We start from the raw sequence: 20,907 nt of genomic DNA, 5'->3' as shown, positions 1-20,907 counted from the left end.
TCCCTCGTGGCTACAGTAAGGCCAGCCTTGGTTCTACAGTGAATGTTCTGCACTAACTGGCAGAATGGTTTCAGGTGCCACTATAGCACCCACTGGATACCAACACCAGGGCCAAGCAAGACCCGGGATGACTTTCCACGCTGAATCCAGCATCTTCCTCTTACTCTGAGTTAGCAAAGAGCTTTTACAACTACTCCCACATGTAGAGACGGACAACTCAATTCAGCTTCTTTTGGACTCTGGGTACCACTCACTAAAGATTTATATGATGTAGGAAGCACAAGTGGAACCAAAATAATGTTGTGTGCAAGAGAGACACAAAAGAGAAAGGAACTCTAACACAAACAGAAGGGGTTCATCAATTTAATGATTAGACAACTATAAAATGTGGTCAAAGATGGAGCATTACATCTGTACTTGGTATAAATCTAGACTGCATCATCACACAAATGTTATTAAACTAGTGAAACAAACAGCAGCTTTATGCATCAGCACAGAAGAGATTTGCAATTTTAATAGCCGAAGCGATACAAAAATGGGCTACTGCTTAACGGCATTTATTTTTTTTCATCTGTATTTATCTACATTTATTGTGCGTTCAGCTTTACATTATTTATTCCTTTTTAGTTTATGCTCATCTTTAGATTTAGATTGTGTAAGGAAATGCCTCCTTGGCATGGTTGCCCCCTGACTTTTTGCCTTTGCTGATGCTATGTTTACAATTGAAAGTGTGCTGAGGCCTGCTAACCAGGCCCCAGCACCAGTGTTCTTTCCCTAACCTGTACTTTTGTATCCGCAATTGGCAGACCCTGGCATCCAGATAAGTCCCTTGTAACTGGTACTTCTAGTACCAAGGGCCCTGATGCCAAGGAAGGTCTCTAAGGGCTGCAGCATGTCTTATGCCACCCTGGAGACCTCTCACTCAGCACAGACACACTGCTTACCAGCTTGTGTGTGCTAGTGAGGACAAAACGAGTAAGTCGACATGGCACTCCCCTCAGGGTGCCATGCCAGCCTCTCACTGCCTATGCAGTATAGGTAAGACACCCCTCTAGCAGGCCTTACAGCCCTAAGGCAGGGTGCACTATACCATAGGTGAGGGTACCAGTGCATGAGCATGGTACCCCTACAGTGTCTAAACAAAACCTTAGACATTGTAAGTGCAGGGTAGCCATAAGAGTATATGGTCTGGGAGTCTGTCAAACACGAACTCCACAGCACCATAATGGCTACACTGAAAACTGGGAAGTTTGGTATCAAACTTCTCAGCACAATAAATGCACACTGATGCCAGTGTACATTTTATTGTAAAATACACCACAGAGGGCACCTTAGAGGTGCCCCCTGAAACTTAACCGACTATCTGTGTAGGCTGACTAGTTTTAGCAGCCTGCCGCAAACCGAGACATGTTGCTGGCCCCATGGGGAGAGTGCCTTTGTCACTCTGAGGCCAGTAACAAAGCCTGCACTGGGTGGAGATGCTAACACCTCTCCCAGGCAGGAATTGTCACACCTGGCGGTGAGCCTCAAAGGCTCACCTCCTTTGTGCCAACCCAGCAGGACACTCCAGCTAGTGGAGTTGCCCGCCCCCTCCGGCCAGGCCCCACTTTTGGCGGCAAGGCCGGAGAAAATAATGAGAATAACAAGGAGGAGTCACTGGCCAGTCAGGACAGCCCCTAAGGTGTCCTGAGCTGAGGTGACTCTAACTTTTAGAAATCCTCCATCTTGCAGATGGAGGATTCCCCCAATAGGGTTAGGATTGTGACCCCCTCCCCTTGGGAGGAGGCACAAAGAGGGTGTACCCACCCTCAGGGCTAGTAGCCATTGGCTACTAACCCCCCAGACCTAAACACGCCCTTAAATTTAGTATTTAAGGGCTACCCTGAACCCTAGAAAATTAGATTCCTGCAACTACAAGAAGAAGGACTGCCCAGCTGAAAACCCCTGCAGCGGAAGACCAGAAGACGACAACTGCCTTGGCTCCAGAAACTCACCGGCCTGTCTCCTGCCTTCCAAAGATCCTGCTCCAGCGACGCCTTCCGAAGGGACCAGCGACCTCGACATCCTCTGAGGACTGCCCCTGCTTCGAAAAGACAAGAAACTCCCGAGGACAGCGGACCTGCTCCAAGAAAAGCTGCAACTTTGTTTCCAGCAGCTTTAAAGAACCCTGCGAGCTCCCCGCAAGAAGCGTGAGACTTGCAACACTGCACCCGGCGACCCCGACTCGGCTGGTGGAGACCCGACACCTCAGGAGGGACCCCAGGACTACTCTGATACTGTGAGTACCAAAACCTGTCCCCCCTGAGCCCCCACAGCGCCGCCTGCAGAGGGAATCCCGAGGCTTCCCCTGACCGCGACTCTTTGAATCTAAAGTCCCGACGCCTGGGAGAGACCCTGCACCCGCAGCCCCCAGGACCTGAAGGACCGGACTTTCACTGGAGAAGTGACCCCCAGGAGTCCCTCTCCCTTGCCCAAGTGGAGGTTTCCCCGAGGAACCCCCCCCTTGCCTGCCTGCAGCGCTGAAGAGATCCCGAGATCTCTCCTAGACTAACACTGCGAACCCGACGCTTGTTTCTACACTGCACCCGGCCGCCCCCGCGCCGCTGAGGGTGAAATTTCTGTGTGGACTCGTGTCCCCCCCGGTGCCCTACAAAACCCCCCTGGTCTGCCCTCCGAAGACGCGGGTACTTACCTGCAAGCAGACCGGAACCGGGGCACCCCCTTCTCTCCATTCTAGCCTATGTGTTTTGGGCACCACTTTGAACTCTGCACCTGACCGGCCCTGAGCTGCTGGTGTGGTGACTTTGGGGTTGCTCTGAACCCCCAACGGTGGGCTACCTTGGACCAAGAACTGAACCCTGTAAGTGTCTTACTTACCTGGTAAAACTAACAAAAACTTACCTCCCCCAGGAACTGTGAAAATTGCACTAAGTGTCCACTTTTAAAACAGCTATTTGTCAATAACTTGAAAAGTATACATGCAATTTTGATGATTTGAAGTTCCTAAAGTACTTACCTGCAATACCTTTCGAATGAGATATTATATGTAGAATTTGAACCTGTGGTTCTTAAAATAAACTAAGAAAAGATATTTTTCTATATAAAAACCTATTGGCTGGATTTGTCTCTGAGTGTGTGTACCTCATTTATTGTCTATGTGTATGTACAACAAATGCTTAACACTACTCCTTGGATAAGCCTACTGCTCGACCACACTACCACAAAATAGAGCATTAGTATTATCTATTTTTACCACTATTTTACCTCTAAGGGGAACCCTTGGACTCTGTGCATGCTATTCCTTACTTTGAAATAGCACATACAGAGCCAACTTCCTACAGATTGCATTTCTTACACTTTAACACTTATTTCTCCAGTAAATTCGCACCCACTCTTCAGGAGTTCACACTATAAGCAACCTTATATGCGACACGAATATGTATATTTTCAGTTTATATTAAAATGTATCATCCAACATATTGTGACCTAAACCTTTTATGCAACCAACTGTTGGTCTTTGAGATTTAACGCTGAGGACTCAAAACCACCTGTTGGCCAACTGGAATGTGCAACACCCGACACAGCCAGAAACTCGCCCAAAAACACAGTGTCCAGACTCCATTTTGGTTTGACCAAGAACCAACACAGTTCATCTTATTTTTTTCACCCTGAGTTTGTGAGAATTTACACTCCCCCTTACCCCTACTGCAAGACTACACCAATACTCTTCATGTAAAATGGCACTTTCTGGCCAGACCGACCTTCGTGCTGCTTTATGGTGCCAGCTTTTACTTTCGCGCATAAATTTGCTCAAAAAGCTAAGGCTCAAGAACACGGCATCTGCCTAGGATCAAACATTCACAGTGGAACAAATACCACTGCTGTGTTGTAAAGACCTCATTGGCTGCATATTAAGATTAGAGTTCAGTTCCCTCTGCACTGCACAATGATATCCATCCTCGCTCAGTTTTGCTTCTATGCTGATGAACACTTAAGACATGAAAGTTGCATGAATCCGATAGTCTCTAAATTCATGACGATGAGCGAAGGAGGTCGTACTTTCTTCGTGACGGCTCCTATCCTCAGAGGAATGACTAGTTGATGATCTAATCTATTCTTGCGGCCTTCTTTCTCTTTTGCACCGCTTTACGTTCTCAGAGCCCTTCAGTGCCAAGAAGCCCTTGGTGGAATTGGCGCTCTGTACTACAATAATACACACCATGAGTTATTTGCAATATTTTGATATTACACATGGCTTTCGCTCCCAGCTTATCCAAGAATGGTAAGGAGAGGATATGCAGAAGACTTGGGCAGGTACCACAACAGTGAGAAAGGAAGAAGTTTGGCATCTTCAATGAATAAGGAACAGTGGGGCTCAAGAAAATAATGTGGACACTGAGAAGTATAAGGTGACAGGGTTGCAGGGCTCATGGCACTCAGACAATACAGGCAATAGACAGGACTCCAGAGAGAGGACAGACGGGGGAGGAATCCTAGAGGGCAAGCGTGGCAGGTTAGGACGACACCCTAGAGTGGAGGGGTAGCAGGGGAGGCGGGCATGCTTGAGTGCAGGTGTGACGGGGAAGGAGGGATCCTAAAGTGACAGGGGAGGAGGGCATCCTTGAGTTCAGGCGTGGAGGACTTCCTAGAGTGCAGGCATTGCAGGGGGGATTAGGGCATTCTGGGGTGCAAGTGTGGCAGGGGAGGAGGGCATCCTAGAGTGCAGGCGTGGCGGGGAGGAGAGCATCCTAGAGTGCAGGCGTGGCAGGGGAGGTGGGGATCCTAGAGTGCAGGCGTGGCAGGGGAGGAGGGCATCCTAGAGTTCAGGCGTGGCAGGGGGGATTAGGGCATCCTAGAATGCAGGCGTGGCAGGGGAGGAGGGCATCCTAGAGTGCAGGCGTGGCAAGGGGAATTAGGGCATCCTAGAGTGCAGGCGTGGCAAGGGGAATTAGGGCATCCTAGAGTGCAAGGGGGATGAGGGCATCCTAGAGTGCAGGCATGGCAGGGGAGGAGGGCATGCTAGAGTGCAGGGTTGGCAAGGGAGGGTGCGATCCTAGATTGCAGACGTGGCAGGGGCGGGCGGCATCCTGGGGTGCAGATGTGGCAGGGGAGGAGGGGATCCTAGAGTGCAGGCGTGGCAAGGAAGGAGGGAATACTGGGATGCAGGCATGGCAGGGGAGGAGGGCATCCTAGAGTGCAGACGTGGCAGGGGGGATTAGGGAATCCTAGAGTGCAGGCGTGGCAGGGGGGATTAGGGCATCCTAGAGTGCAGGCGTGGCAGGGGGGATTAGGGCATCCTAGATTGCAGGCATAGCTGGGGAGGAGGGCATCCTACAGTGCAGGTATGGTAGGGGAGGAGGGCATCCTAGAGTGCAGGTGTGGCAGGGGGGGGATTACGGCATCCTAGAGTGCAGGTGTGGCAGGAGAGGGGGGCATCCTAGAGTGCAGGCGTGGCAGGGGAGGAGGACATCCTAGAGTGCAGGGATTTCAGGGAAGGAGGGCATCCTAGAGTGCAGGGGTGGCAGGGAAGGAGGGCATCCTAGAGTGCAGGGTGTGGCAGGGGAGGAGGGCAGCATCCTTGAGTGCAGGCGTGGCAAGGGAGAAGGGCTCCCTAGAGTGCAGGCGTGGCAGGGGAGGAGGGCATCCTAGAGTGCAGGCGTGGCAGGGGAAGAGGGCATCCTAGAGTGCAGGCATGGCAGGGGGGGGGGTAGGGCATCCTAGAGCACGTGCGTGACAGGGGAGGAGGGCATCCTAGAATGTGGCAGTATTTCACTGTTAGGACATGTAAAACACATCAGTACATATCCCAACTTTAACATACATTGCACCCTGCCCATGGGACTACCTAGGGCCTACCCTAGGGGTGCCTTACATGTATAAAAAGGGATGGTTTAGGCCTGGTGTAAGGAAATGCCTCCTTGGCATGGTTGCCCCCTGACTTTTTGCCTTTGCTGATGCTATGTTTACAATTGAAAGTGTGCTGAGGCCTGCTAACCAGGCCCCAGCACCAGTGTTCTTTCCCTAACCTGTACTTTTGTATCCCCAATTGGCAGACCCTGGCATCCAGATAAGTCCCTTGTAACTGGTACCTCTAGTACCAAGGGCCCTGATGCCAAGGAAGGTCTCTAAGGGCTGCAGCATGTCTTATGCCACCCTGGAGACCTCTCACTCAGCACAGACACACTGCTTACCAGCTTGTGTGTGCTAGTGAGGACAAAACGAGTAAGTCGACATGGCACTCCCCTCAGGGTGCCATGCCAGCCTCTCACTGCCTATGCAGTATAGGTAAGACACCCCTCTAGCAGGCCTTACAGCCCTAAGGCAGGGTGCACTATACCATAGGTGAGGGTACCAGTGCATGAGCATGGTACCCCTACAGTGTCTAAACAAAACCTTAGACATTGTAAGTGCAGGGTAGCCATAAGAGTATATGGTCTGGGAGTCTGTCAAACACGAACTCCACAGCACCATAATGGCTACACTGAAAACTGGGAAGTTTGGTATCAAACTTCTCAGCACAATAAATGCACACTGATGCCAGTGTACATTTTATTGTAAAATACACCCCAGAGGGCACCTTAGAGGCGCCCCCTGAAACTTAACCGACTATCTGTGTAGGCTGACTAGTTTTAGCAGCCTGCCACAAACCGAGACATGTTGCTGGCCCCATGGGGAGAGTGCCTTTGTCACTCTGAGGCCAGTAACAAAGCCTGCACTGGGTGGAGATGCTAACACCTCTCCCAGGCAGGAATTGTCACACCTGGCGGTGAGCCTCAAAGGCTCACCTCCTTTGTGCCAACCCAGCAGGACACTCCAGCTAGTGGAGTTGCCCGCCCCCTCCGGCCCGGCCCCCACTTTTGGCGGCAAGGCCGGAGAAAATAATGAGAATAACAAGGAGGAGTCACTGGCCAGTCAGGACAGCCCCTAAGGTGTCCTGAGCTGAGGTGACTCTAACTTTTAGAAATCCTCCATCTTGCAGATGGAGGATTCCCCCAATAGGGTTAGGATTGTGACCCCCTCCCCTTGGGAGGAGGCATAAAGAGGGTGTACCCACCCTCAGGGCTAGTAGCCATTGGCTACTAACCCCCCAGACCTAAACACGCCCTTAAATTTAGTATTTAAGGGCTACCCTGAACCCTAGAAAATTAGATTCCTGCAACAAGAAGAAGGACTGCCCAGCTGAAAACCCCTGCAGCGGAAGACCAGAAGACGACAACTGCCTTGGCTCCAGAAACTCACCGGCCTGTCTCCTGCCTTCCAAAGATCCTGCTCCAGCGACGCCTTCCGAAGGGACCAGCGACCTCGACATCCTCTGAGGACTGCCCCTGCTTCGAAAAGACAAGAAACTCCCGAGGACAGCGGACCTGCTCCAAGAAAAGCTGCAACTTTGTTTCCAGCAACTTTAAAGATCCCTGCAAGCTCCCCGCAAGAAGCGTGAGACTTGCAACACTGCACCCGGCGACCCCGACTCGGCTGGTGGCGATCCAACACCTCAGGAGGGACCCCAGGACTATTCTAAGACTGTGAGTACAAAAACCTGTCCCCCCTGAGCCCCCACAGCGCCGCCTGCAGAGGGAATCCCGAGGCTTCCCCTGACCGCGACTCTTTGAACCTAAAATCCCGACGCCTGGGAGAGACCCTGCACCCGCAGCCCCCAGGACCTGAAGGACCGGACTTTCACTGGAGAAGTGACCCCCAGGAGTCCCTCTCCCTTACCCAAGTGGAGGTTTCCCCGAGGAATCCCCCCCTTGCCTGCCTGCAGCGCTGAAGAGATCCCGAGATCTCTCATAGACTAACATTGCGAACCCGACGCCTGTTCCTACACTGCACCCGGCCGCCCCCGCGCTGCTGAGGGTGAAATTTCTGTGTGGACTTGTGTCCCCCCTGGTGCCCTACAAAACCCCCCTGGTCTGCCCCCCGAAGACGCGGGTACTTACCTGCAAGCAGACCGGAACCGGGGCACCCCCTTCTCTCCATTCTAGCCTATGTGTTTTGGGCACCACTTTGAACTCTGCACCTGACCGGCCCTGAGCTGCTGGTGTGGTGACTTTGGGGTTGCTCTGAACCCCCAACGGTGGGCTACCTTGGACCAAGAACTGAACCCTGTAAGTGTCCTACTTACCTGGTAAAACTAACAAAAACTTACCTCCCCCAGGAACTGTGAAAATTGCACTAAGTGTCCACTTTTAAAACAGCTATTTGTCAATAACTTGAAAAGTATACATGCAATTTTGATGATTTGAAGTTCCTAAAGTACTTACCTGCAATACCTTTCGAATGAGATATTGCATGTAGAATTTGAACCTGTGGTTCTTAAAATAAACTAAGAAAAGATATTTTTCTATATAAAAACCTATTGGCTGGATTTGTCTCTGAGTGTGTGTACCTCATTTATTGTCTATGTGTAAGTACAACAAATGCTTAACACTACTCCTTGGATAAGCCTACTGCTCGACCACACTACCCCAAAATAGAGCATTAGTATTATCTATTTTTACCACTATTTTACCTCTAAGGGGAACCCTTGGACTCTGTGCATGCTATTCCTTACTTTGAAATAGCACATACAGAGCCAACTTCCTACATTGGTGGATCAGCGGTGGGGTACAAGACTTTGCATTTGCTGGACTACTCAGCCAATACCTGATCACACGACAAATTCCAAAATTGTCATTAGAAATTGATTTTTGCAATTTGAAAAGTTTTCTAAATTCTTAAAAGACCTGCTAGGGCCTTGTGTTAGATCCTGTTTAGCATTTCTTTTAGAGTTTAAAAGTTTGTAAAAGTTTGAATTAGATTCTAGAACCAGTTTTAGTTTCTTAAAAAGTATTCCAACTTTTAGAAGCATAATGTCTAGCACAGATGTGAATGTGGTGGAACTCGACACCACACCTTACCTCCATCTACAGATGAGAGAGCTAAGGTCACTCTGTAAACTAAAGAAAATAGCAATGGGCCCCAAACCTACCAAAGTACAGCTCCAGGAGCTTTTGGCAGAGTTTGAAAAGGCCTACCCCTCTGAGGATGGCAACTCAGAGGATGAAGATAGTGACTTGGAGGGAAATTCCCCCCCTCCAGTCCTACTTAGGGAGAGCAGGGCTTCTCAAGCCCTGACTCCACAAATAATAGTCAGAGATGCTGGTTCCCTCACAGGAGGGACCAACAACTCTGAAATCACTGAGGATAACTCCAGTGAAGAGGACATCCAGTTAGCCAGGATGGCCAAAAGATTGGCTTTGGAAAGACAGATCCTAGCCATAGAGAGGGAAAGACAAGAGATGGGCCTAGGACCCATCAATGGTGGCAGCAACATAAATAGGGTCAGAGATTCTCCTGACATGTTGAAAATCCCTAAAGGGATTGTAACTAAATATGAAGATGGTGATGACATCACCAAATGGTTCACAGCTTTTGAGAGGGCTTGTGTAACCAGAAAAGTGAACAGATCTCACTGGGGTGCTCTCCTTTGGGAAATGTTCACAGGAAAGTGTAGGGATAGACTCCTCACACTCTCTGGACAAGATGCAGAATCCTATGACCTCATGAAGGGTACCCTGATTGAGGGCTTTGGATTCTCCACTGAGGAGTACAGGATTAGGTACAGGGGGGCTCAAAAATCCTCGAACCAGACCTGGGTTGACTTTGTTGACTACTCAGTGAAAACACTAGATGGTTGGATTCAAGGCAGTGGTGTAAGTAATTATGATGGGCTGTACAATTTATTTGTGAAAGAACACCTGTTAAGTAATTGTTTCAATGATAAACTGCATCAGCATCTGGTAGACCTAGGACCAATTTCTCCCCAAGAATTGGGAAAGAAGGCGGACCATTGGGTCAAGACAAGGGTGTCCAAGACTTCAACAGGGGGTGACCAAAAGAAAGGGGTCACAAAGACTCCCCAGCAGAAGGGTGATGAGACAACCAAAATTAAAAATAGTAAAGAGTCTTCTACAGGCCCCCAAAAACCTGCACAGGAGGGTGGGCCCAGAGCCTCTTCACAAAACAATGGGTACAAGGGTAAAAACTTTGATCCCAAAAAGGCCTGGTGTCATAGCTGTAAACAGCATGGACACCAAACTGGAGACAAGGCCTGTCCCAAGAAAGGTTCCACTCCAAACTCCCATCCAGGTAACACTGGTATGGCTAGTCTCCAAGTGGGATCAACAGTGTGCCCAGAGCAAATCAGGGTCCACACTGAAGCTACTCTAGTTTCTGAGGGTGGGGTGGATTTAGCCACACTAGCTGTCTGGCCGCCTAACATGCAAAAATACAGACAGCAACTCTTAATTAATGGGACTAGAATAGAGGGCCTGAGGGATACAGGTGCCAGTGTCACCATGGTGACAGAGAAACTGGTTTCCCCTGGCCAATACCTGACTGGAAAAACTTACACAGTCACCAACGCTGACAATCAGAGAAAAGTACATCCCATGGCAATGGTTACTTTAGAATGGGGAGGGGTCAATGGCCTGAAACAGGTGGTGGTCTCCTCAAATATCCCAGTGGACTGTCTGCTTGGAAATGACCTGGAGTCCTCAGCATGGGCTGAGGTAGAGCTAAAAACCCATGCAGCAATGCTGGGTATCCCTGAACTGGTGTGTGTGAAAACAAGAGCACAATGCAAGGCGCAGGGTGAAAAAGTAGAGCTGGAGTCTGGAAAAATGGCCCAGCCTACCAAGAGAACAGGAAAGTCAGTTGGGAAACCAACTGCAACACAGCAAAAGAAAGGGAACCTCTCTTCTCAGGAAGAAGTTCTGCCCTCTGAGGGAACTGAGCCTTTGGAGCTTGAACCTTATCAGGTTGAGCTCTTAGGCCCAGGGGGACCCTCAAGGGAAGAGCTGTGTAAGGGACAAGAAACCTGTCCCTCTCTTGAAGGCCTTAGGCAGCAAGCTGCTGAAGAGTCCAAAGGCAAGAAAAATGGAACACATAGGGTCTATTGGGAAGATGGGCTCCTGTACACTGAGGCCAGAGACCCCAAACCTGGTGCCACTAGGAGAGTGGTAGTGCCTCAGCTGTTCAGAGAGTTCATCCTAACATTGGCCCATGACATTCCCCTTGCTGGACATTTGGGACAAACCAAGACGTGGGAGAGGTTAGTCAACCACTTCTACTGGCCCAATATGTCCAGCATGGTTAAGGAGTTTTGCCTCTCCTGCCCCACCTGTCAAGCCAGTGGTAAGACAGGTGGGCATCCAAAGGCCCCCCTCATTCCACTTCCAGTGGTGGGGGTGCCCTTTGAAAGAGTGGGTGTGGACATAGTTGGTCCACTAGAACCTCCCACAGCCTCAGGAAATATGTATATCCTGGTAGTAGTGGATCATGCTACCAGGTATCCTGAAGCTATTCCCCTTAGGTCGACTACTGCCCCTGCAGTAGCCAAGGCCCTCATTGGTATCTTTACCAGAGTGGGTTTCCCTAAGGAGGTGGTGTCTGACAGAGGTACCAACTTCATGTCAGCATACCTAAAGCACATGTGGAATGAGTGTGGAGTGACTTATAAATTCACTACACCTTACCATCCACAAACTAATGGCTTAGTTGAGAGATTCAACAAGACATTAAAAGGCATGATCATGGGGCTCCCAGAAAAACTCAAAAGGAGATGGGATGTCCTCCTGCCATGTCTGCTTTTCGCTTACAGGGAGGTACCACAGAAGGGAGTAGGGTTCTCACCCTTTGAACTTCTGTTTGGTCATCCTGTAAGGGGACAACTTGCCCTTGTTAAAGAAGGCTGGGAGAGACCTCTCCATGAGCCTAAACAGGACATAGTGGACTATGTACTTGGCCTTCGCTCTAGAATGGCAGAGTACATGGAAAAGGCAACCAAAAACCTTGAGGCCAGCCAACAGCTCCAGAAGTTTTGGTATGACCAAAAGGCTGCACTGGTTGAGTTCCAACCAGGGCAGAAAGTCTGGGTTCTGGAGCCTGTGGCTCCCAGGGCACTCCAGGACAAATGGAGTGGCCCTTACCCAGTGCTAGAAAGGAAGAGTCAGGTCACCTACCTGGTGGACCTGGGCACAAGCAGGAGCCCTAAGAGGGTAATCCATGTGAACCGCCTTAAGCTCTTCCATGACAGGGCTGATGTGAATCTGTTGATGGTAACAGATGAGGATCAGGAGGCAGAGAGTGAACCTCTCCCTGATCTTCTGTCATCAGACCCAAGAGATGGCACAGTAGATGGAGTGATCTACTCAGACACCCTCTCTGGCCAACAGCAGGCTGATTGTAGGAGAGTCCTACAACAGTTTCCTGAGCTTTTCTCCCTAACCCCTGGTCAGACACCCCTGTGTACCCATGATGTGGACACAGGAGACAGCATGCCTGTCAAGAACAAAATCTTTAGACAATCTGACCATGTTAAAGAAAGCATCAAGGTGGAAGTCCACAAGATGCTGGAATTGGGAGTCATTGAGCGCTCTGACAGCCCCTGGGCTAGCCCAGTGGTCTTAGTCCCCAAACCTCACACCAAAGATGGAAAGAAAGAGATGAGGTTTTGTGTGGACTACAGAGGGCTCAATTCTGTCACCAAGACAGATGCTCATCCAATTCCAAGAGCTGATGAGCTCATTGATAAATTAGGTGCTGCCAAATTTCTAAGTACCTTTGACTTGACAGCAGGGTACTGGCAAATAAAAATGGCACCTGGAGCAAAAGAAAAGACAGCATTCTCCACACCTGATGGGCATTATCAGTTTACTGTTATGCCCTTTGGTTTAAAGAATGCCCCTGCCACCTTCCAAAGGTTGGTGAATCAAGTCCTTGCTGGCTTGGAGTCCTTTAGCACAGCTTATCTTGATGATATTGCTGTCTTTAGCTCCACCTGGCAGGATCACCTGGTCCACCTGAGGAAGGTTTTGAAGGCTCTGCAATCTGCAGGCCTCTCTATCAAGGCATCCAAATGCCAGATAGGGCAGGGAACTGTGGTTTACTTGGGACACCTTGTAGGTGGAGGCCAAGTTCAGCCACTCCAACCCAAGATCCAGACTATTCTGGACTGGGTAGCTCCAAAAACCCAGACTCAAGTCAGGGCATTCCTTGGCTTGACTGGGTATTACAGGAGGTTTGTGAAGGGATATGGATCCATTGTGACAGCCCTCACTGAACTCACCTCCAAGAAAATGCCCAAGAAAGTAAACTGGACTGTGGACTGCCAACAGGCCTTTGACACCCTGAAACAGGCAATGTGCTCAGCACCAGTTCTCAAAGCTCCAGATTATTCTAAGCAGTTCATTGTGCAGACTGATGCCTCTGAACATGGGATAGGGGCAGTTTTGTCCCAAACAAATGATGATGGCCTTGACCAGCCTGTTGCTTTCATTAGCAGGAGGTTACTCCCCAGGGAGCAGCGTTGGAGTGCCATTGAGAGGGAGGCCTTTGCTGTGGTTTGGTCCCTGAAGAAGCTGAGACCATACCTCTTTGGGACTCACTTCCTAGTTCAAACTGACCACAGACCTCTCAAATGGCTGATGCAAATGAAAGGTGAAAATCCTAAACTGTTGAGGTGGTCCATCTCCCTACAGGGAATGGACTTTATAGTGGAACACAGACCTGGGACTGCCCATGCCAATGCAGATGGCCTTTCCAGGTTCTTCCACTTAGAAAATGAAGACTCTCTTGGGAAAGGTTAGTCTCATCCTCTTTCGTTTGGGGGGGGGTTGTGTAAGGAAATGCCTCCTTGGCATGGTTGCCCCCTGACTTTTTGCCTTTGCTGATGCTATGTTTACAATTGAAAGTGTGCTGAGGCCTGCTAACCAGGCCCCAGCACCAGTGTTCTTTCCCTAACCTGTACTTTTGTATCCCCAATTGGCAGACCCTGGCATCCAGATAAGTCCCTTGTAACTGGTACCTCTAGTACCAAGGGCCCTGATGCCAAGGAAGGTCTCTAAGGGCTGCAGCATGTCTTATGCCACCCTGGAGACCTCTCACTCAGCACAGACACACTGCTTACCAGCTTGTGTGTGCTAGTGAGGACAAAACGAGTAAGTCGACATGGCACTCCCCTCAGGGTGCCATGCCAGCCTCTCACTGCCTATGCAGTATAGGTAAGACACCCCTCTAGCAGGCCTTACAGCCCTAAGGCAGGGTGCACTATACCATAGGTGAGGGTACCAGTGCATGAGCATGGTACCCCTACAGTGTCTAAACAAAACCTTAGACATTGTAAGTGCAGGGTAGCCATAAGAGTATATGGTCTGGGAGTCTGTCAAACACGAACTCCACAGCACCATAATGGCTACACTGAAAACTGGGAAGTTTGGTATCAAACTTCTCAGCACAATAAATGCACACTGATGCCAGTGTACATTTTATTGTAAAATACACCCCAGAGGGCACCTTAGAGGCGCCCCCTGAAACTTAACCGACTATCTGTGTAGGCTGACTAGTTTTAGCAGCCTGCCACAAACCGAGACATGTTGCTGGCCCCATGGGGAGAGTGCCTTTGTCACTCTGAGGCCAGTAACAAAGCCTGCACTGGGTGGAGATGCTAACACCTCTCCCAGGCAGGAATTGTCACACCTGGCGGTGAGCCTCAAAGGCTCACCTCCTTTGTGCCAACCCAGCAGGACACTCCAGCTAGTGGAGTTGCCCGCCCCCTCCGGCCCGGCCCCCACTTTTGGCGGCAAGGCCGGAGAAAATAATGAGAATAACAAGGAGGAGTCACTGGCCAGTCAGGACAGCCCCTAAGGTGTCCTGAGCTGAGGTGACTCTAACTTTTAGAAATCCTCCATCTTGCAGATGGAGGATTCCCCCAATAGGGTTAGGATTGTGACCCCCTCCCCTTGGGAGGAGGCATAAAGAGGGTGTACCCACCCTCAGGGCTAGTAGCCATTGGCTACTAACCCCCCAGACCTAAACACGCCCTTAAATTTAGTATTTAAGGGCTACCCTGAACCCTAGAAAATTAGATTCCTGCAACAAGAAGAAGGACTGCCCAGCTGAAAACCCCTGCAGCGGAAGACCAGAAGACGACAACTGCCTTGGCTCCAGAAACTCACCGGCCTGTCTCCTGCCTTCCAAAGATCCTGCTCCAGCGACGCCTTCCGAAGGGACCAGCGACCTCGACATCCTCTGAGGACTGCCCCTGCTTCGAAAAGACAAGAAACTCCCGAGGACAGCGGACCTGCTCCAAGAAAAGCTGCAACTTTGTTTCCAGCAACTTTAAAGATCCCTGCAAGCTCCCCGCAAGAAGCGTGAGACTTGCAACACTGCACCCGGCGACCCCGACTCGGCTGGTGGCGATCCAACACCTCAGGAGGGACCCCAGGACTATTCTAAGACTGTGAGTACAAAAACCTGTCCCCCCTGAGCCCCCACAGCGCCGCCTGCAGAGGGAATCCCGAGGCTTCCCCTGACCGCGACTCTTTGAACCTAAAATCCCGACGCCTGGGAGAGACCCTGCACCCGCAGCCCCCAGGACCTGAAGGACCGGACTTTCACTGGAGAAGTGACCCCCAGGAGTCCCTCTCCCTTACCCAAGTGGAGGTTTCCCCGAGGAATCCCCCCCTTGCCTGCCTGCAGCGCTGAAGAGATCCCGAGATCTCTCATAGACTAACATTGCGAACCCGACGCCTGTTCCTACACTGCACCCGGCCGCCCCCGCGCTGCTGAGGGTGAAATTTCTGTGTGGACTTGTGTCCCCCCCGGTGCCCTACAAAACCCCCCTGGTCTGCCCCCCGAAGACGCGGGTACTTACCTGCAAGCAGACCGGAACCGGGGCACCCCCTTCTCTCCATTCTAGCCTATGTGTTTTGGGCACCACTTTGAACTCTGCACCTGACCGGCCCTGAGCTGCTGGTGTGGTGACTTTGGGGTTGCTCTGAACCCCCAACGGTGGGCTACCTTGGACCAAGAACTGAACCCTGTAAGTGTCCTACTTACCTGGTAAAACTAACAAAAACTTACCTCCCCCAGGAACTGTGAAAATTGCACTAAGTGTCCACTTTTAAAACAGCTATTTGTCAATAACTTGAAAAGTATACATGCAATTTTGATGATTTGAAGTTCCTAAAGTACTTACCTGCAATACCTTTCGAATGAGATATTGCATGTAGAATTTGAACCTGTGGTTCTTAAAATAAACTAAGAAAAGATATTTTTCTATATAAAAACCTATTGGCTGGATTTGTCTCTGAGTGTGTGTACCTCATTTATTGTCTATGTGTAAGTACAACAAATGCTTAACACTACTCCTTGGATAAGCCTACTGCTCGACCACACTACCCCAAAATAGAGCATTAGTATTATCTATTTTTACCACTATTTTACCTCTAAGGGGAACCCTTGGACTCTGTGCATGCTATTCCTTACTTTGAAATAGCACATACAGAGCCAACTTCCTACATTGGTGGATCAGCGGTGGGGTACAAGACTTTGCATTTGCTGGACTACTCAGCCAATACCTGATCACACGACAAATTCCAAAATTGTCATTAGAAATTGATTTTTGCAATTTGAAAAGTTTTCTAAATTCTTAAAAGACCTGCTAGGGCCTTGTGTTAGATCCTGTTTAGCATTTCTTTTAGAGTTTAAAAGTTTGTAAAAGTTTGAATTAGATTCTAGAACCAGTTTTAGTTTCTTAAAAAGTATTCCAACTTTTAGAAGCATAATGTCTAGCACAGATGTGAATGTGGTGGAACTCGACACCACACCTTACCTCCATCTACAGATGAGAGAGCTAAGGTCACTCTGTAAACTAAAGAAAATAGCAATGGGCCCCAAACCTACCAAAGTACAGCTCCAGGAGCTTTTGGCAGAGTTTGAAAAGGCCAACCCCTCTGAGGATGGCAACTCAGAGGATGAAGATAGTGACTTGGAGGGAAATTCCCCCCCTCCAGTCCTACTTAGGGAGAGCAGGGCTTCTCAAGCCCTGACTCCACAAATAATAGTCAGAGATGCTGGTTCCCTCACAGGAGGGACCAACAACTCTGAAATCACTGAGGATAACTCCAGTGAAGAGGACATCCAGTTAGCCAGGATGGCCAAAAGATTGGCTTTGGAAAGACAGATCCTAGCCATAGAGAGGGAAAGACAAGAGATGGGCCTAGGACCCATCAATGGTGGCAGCAACATAAATAGGGTCAGAGATTCTCCTGACATGTTGAAAATCCCTAAAGGGATTGTAACTAAATATGAAGATGGTGATGACATCACCAAATGGTTCACAGCTTTTGAGAGGGCTTGTGTAACCAGAAAAGTGAACAGATCTCACTGGGGTGCTCTCCTTTGGGAAATGTTCACAGGAAAGTGTAGGGATAGACTCCTCACACTCTCTGGACAAGATGCAGAATCCTATGACCTCATGAAGGGTACCCTGATTGAGGGCTTTGGATTCTCCACTGAGGAGTACAGGATTAGGTTCAGGGGGGCTCAAAAATCCTCGAGGCAGACCTGGGTTGACTTTGTTGACTACTCAGTGAAAACACTAGATGGTTGGATTCAAGGCAGTGGTGTAAGTAATTATGATGGGCTGTACAATTTATTTGTGAAAGAACACCTGTTAAGTAATTGTTTCAATGATAAACTGCATCAGCATCTGGTAGACCTAGGACCAATTTCTCCCCAAGAATTGGGAAAGAAGGCGGACCATTGGGTCAAGACAAGGGTGTCCAAGACTTCAACAGGGGGTGACCAAAAGAAAGGGGTCACAAAGACTCCCCAGCAGAAGGGTGATGAGACAACCAAAATTAAAAATAGTAAAGAGTCTTCTACAGGCCCCCAAAAACCTGCACAGGAGGGTGGGCCCAGAGCCTCTTCACAAAACAATGGGTACAAGGGTAAAAACTTTGATCCCAAAAAGGCCTGGTGTCATAGCTGTAAACAGCATGGACACCAAACTGGAGACAAGGCCTGTCCCAAGAAAGGTTCCACTCCAAACTCCCATCCAGGTAACACTGGTATGGCTAGTCTCCAAGTGGGATCAACAGTGTGCCCAGAGCAAATCAGGGTCCACACTGAAGCTACTCTAGTTTCTGAGGGTGGGGTGGATTTAGCCACACTAGCTGTCTGGCCGCCTAACATGCAAAAATACAGACAGCAACTCTTAATTAATGGGACTAGAATAGAGGGCCTGAGGGATACAGGTGCCAGTGTCACCATGGTGACAGAGAAACTGGTTTCCCCTGGCCAATACCTGACTGGAAAAACTTACACAGTCACCAACGCTGACAATCAGAGAAAAGTACATCCCATGGCAATGGTTACTTTAGAATGGGGAGGGGTCAATGGCCTGAAACAGGTGGTGGTCTCCTCAAATATCCCAGTGGACTGTCTGCTTGGAAATGACCTGGAGTCCTCAGCATGGGCTGAGGTAGAGCTAAAAACCCATGCAGCAATGCTGGGTATCCCTGAACTGGTGTGTGTGAAAACAAGAGCACAATGCAAGGCGCAGGGTGAAAAAGTAGAGCTGGAGTCTGGAAAAATGGCCCAGCCTACCAAGAGAACAGGAAAGTCAGTTGGGAAACCAACTGCAACACAGCAAAAGAAAGGGAACCTCTCTTCTCAGGAAGAAGTTCTGCCCTCTGAGGGAACTGAGCCTTTGGAGCTTGAACCTTATCAGGTTGAGCTCTTAGGCCCAGGGGGACCCTCAAGGGAAGAGCTGTGTAAGGGACAAGAAACCTGTCCCTCTCTTGAAGGCCTTAGGCAGCAAGCTGCTGAAGAGTCCAAAGGCAAGAAAAATGGAACACATAGGGTCTATTGGGAAGATGGGCTCCTGTACACTGAGGCCAGAGACCCCAAACCTGGTGCCACTAGGAGAGTGGTAGTGCCTCAGCTGTTCAGAGAGTTCATCCTAACATTGGCCCATGACATTCCCCTTGCTGGACATTTGGGACAAACCAAGACGTGGGAGAGGTTAGTCAACCACTTCTACTGGCCCAATATGTCCAGCATGGTTAAGGAGTTTTGCCTCTCCTGCCCCACCTGTCAAGCCAGTGGTAAGACAGGTGGGCATCCAAAGGCCCCCCTCATTCCACTTCCAGTGGTGGGGGTGCCCTTTGAAAGAGTGGGTGTGGACATAGTTGGTCCACTAGAACCTCCCACAGCCTCAGGAAATATGTATATCCTGGTAGTAGTGGATCATGCTACCAGGTATCCTGAAGCTATTCCCCTTAGGTCGACTACTGCCCCTGCAGTAGCCAAGGCCCTCATTGGTATCTTTACCAGAGTGGGTTTCCCTAAGGAGGTGGTGTCTGACAGAGGTACCAACTTCATGTCAGCATACCTAAAGCACATGTGGAATGAGTGTGGAGTGACTTATAAATTCACTACACCTTACCATCCACAAACTAATGGCTTAGTTGAGAGATTCAACAAGACATTAAAAGGCATGATCATGGGGCTCCCAGAAAAACTCAAAAGGAGATGGGATGTCCTCCTGCCATGTCTGCTTTTCGCTTACAGGGAGGTACCACAGAAGGGAGTAGGGTTCTCACCCTTTGAACTTCTGTTTGGTCATCCTGTAAGGGGACCACTTGCCCTTGTTAAAGAAGGCTGGGAGAGACCTCTCCATGAGCCTAAACAGGACATAGTGGACTATGTACTTGGCCTTCGCTCTAGAATGGCAGAGTACATGGAAAAGGCAACCAAAAACCTTGAGGCCAGCCAACAGCTCCAGAAGTTTTGGTATGACCAAAAGGCTGCACTGGTTGAGTTCCAACCAGGGCAGAAAGTCTGGGTTCTGGAGCCTGTGGCTCCCAGGGCACTCCAGGACAAATGGAGTGGCCCTTACCCAGTGCTAGAAAGGAAGAGTCAGGTCACCTACCTGGTGGACCTGGGCACAAGCAGGAGCCCTAAGAGGGTAATCCATGTGAACCGCCTTAAGCTCTTCCATGACAGGGCTGATGTGAATCTGTTGATGGTAACAGATGAGGATCAGGAGGCAGAGAGTGAACCTCTCCCTGATCTTCTGTCATCAGACCCAAGAGATGGCACAGTAGATGGAGTGATCTACTCAGACACCCTCTCTGGCCAACAGCAGGCTGATTGTAGGAGAGTCCTACAACAGTTTCCTGAGCTTTTCTCCCTAACCCCTGGTCAGACACCCCTGTGTACCCATGATGTGGACACAGGAGACAGCATGCCTGTCAAGAACAAAATCTTTAGACAATCTGACCATGTTAAAGAAAGCATCAAGGTGGAAGTCCACAAGATGCTGGAATTGGGAGTCATTGAGCGCTCTGACAGCCCCTGGGCTAGCCCAGTGGTCTTAGTCCCCAAACCTCACACCAAAGATGGAAAGAAAGAGATGAGGTTTTGTGTGGACTACAGAGGGCTCAATTCTGTCACCAAGACAGATGCTCATCCAATTCCAAGAGCTGATGAGCTCATTGATAAATTAGGTGCTGCCAAATTTCTAAGTACCTTTGACTTGACAGCAGGGTACTGGCAAATAAAAATGGCACCTGGAGCAAAAGAAAAGACAGCATTCTCCACACCTGATGGGCATTATCAGTTTACTGTTATGCCCTTTGGTTTAAAGAATGCCCCTGCCACCTTCCAAAGGTTGGTGAATCAAGTCCTTGCTGGCTTGGAGTCCTTTAGCACAGCTTATCTTGATGATATTGCTGTCTTTAGCTCCACCTGGCAGGATCACCTGGTCCACCTGAGGAAGGTTTTGAAGGCTCTGCAATCTGCAGGCCTCTCTATCAAGGCATCCAAATGCCAGATAGGGCAGGGAACTGTGGTTTACTTGGGACACCTTGTAGGTGGAGGCCAAGTTCAGCCACTCCAACCCAAGATCCAGACTATTCTGGACTGGGTAGCTCCAAAAACCCAGACTCAAGTCAGGGCATTCCTTGGCTTGACTGGGTATTACAGGAGGTTTGTGAAGGGATATGGATCCATTGTGACAGCCCTCACTGAACTCACCTCCAAGAAAATGCCCAAGAAAGTAAACTGGACTGTGGACTG

At 49.6% G+C, this 20,907-nt stretch overlaps 1 protein-coding gene across 1 annotated transcript in view; it reads right to left on the bottom strand.

Annotated features, from left to right (window-relative positions):
- The window catches only part of DHX37 (DEAH-box helicase 37), a 520,920-nt gene that overhangs the window by 465,858 nt on the left and 34,155 nt on the right, over nucleotides 1–20,907 (bottom strand). The gene's annotated exons all lie outside the window — the stretch shown is intronic.

The sequence above is a fragment of the Pleurodeles waltl genome, chromosome 11 (assembly GCF_031143425.1).
Source record: "Pleurodeles waltl isolate 20211129_DDA chromosome 11, aPleWal1.hap1.20221129, whole genome shotgun sequence".
NCBI lineage: Eukaryota > Metazoa > Chordata > Amphibia > Caudata > Salamandridae > Pleurodeles > Pleurodeles waltl.
This window is presented reverse-complemented; position numbering and strand designations above follow the sequence as displayed.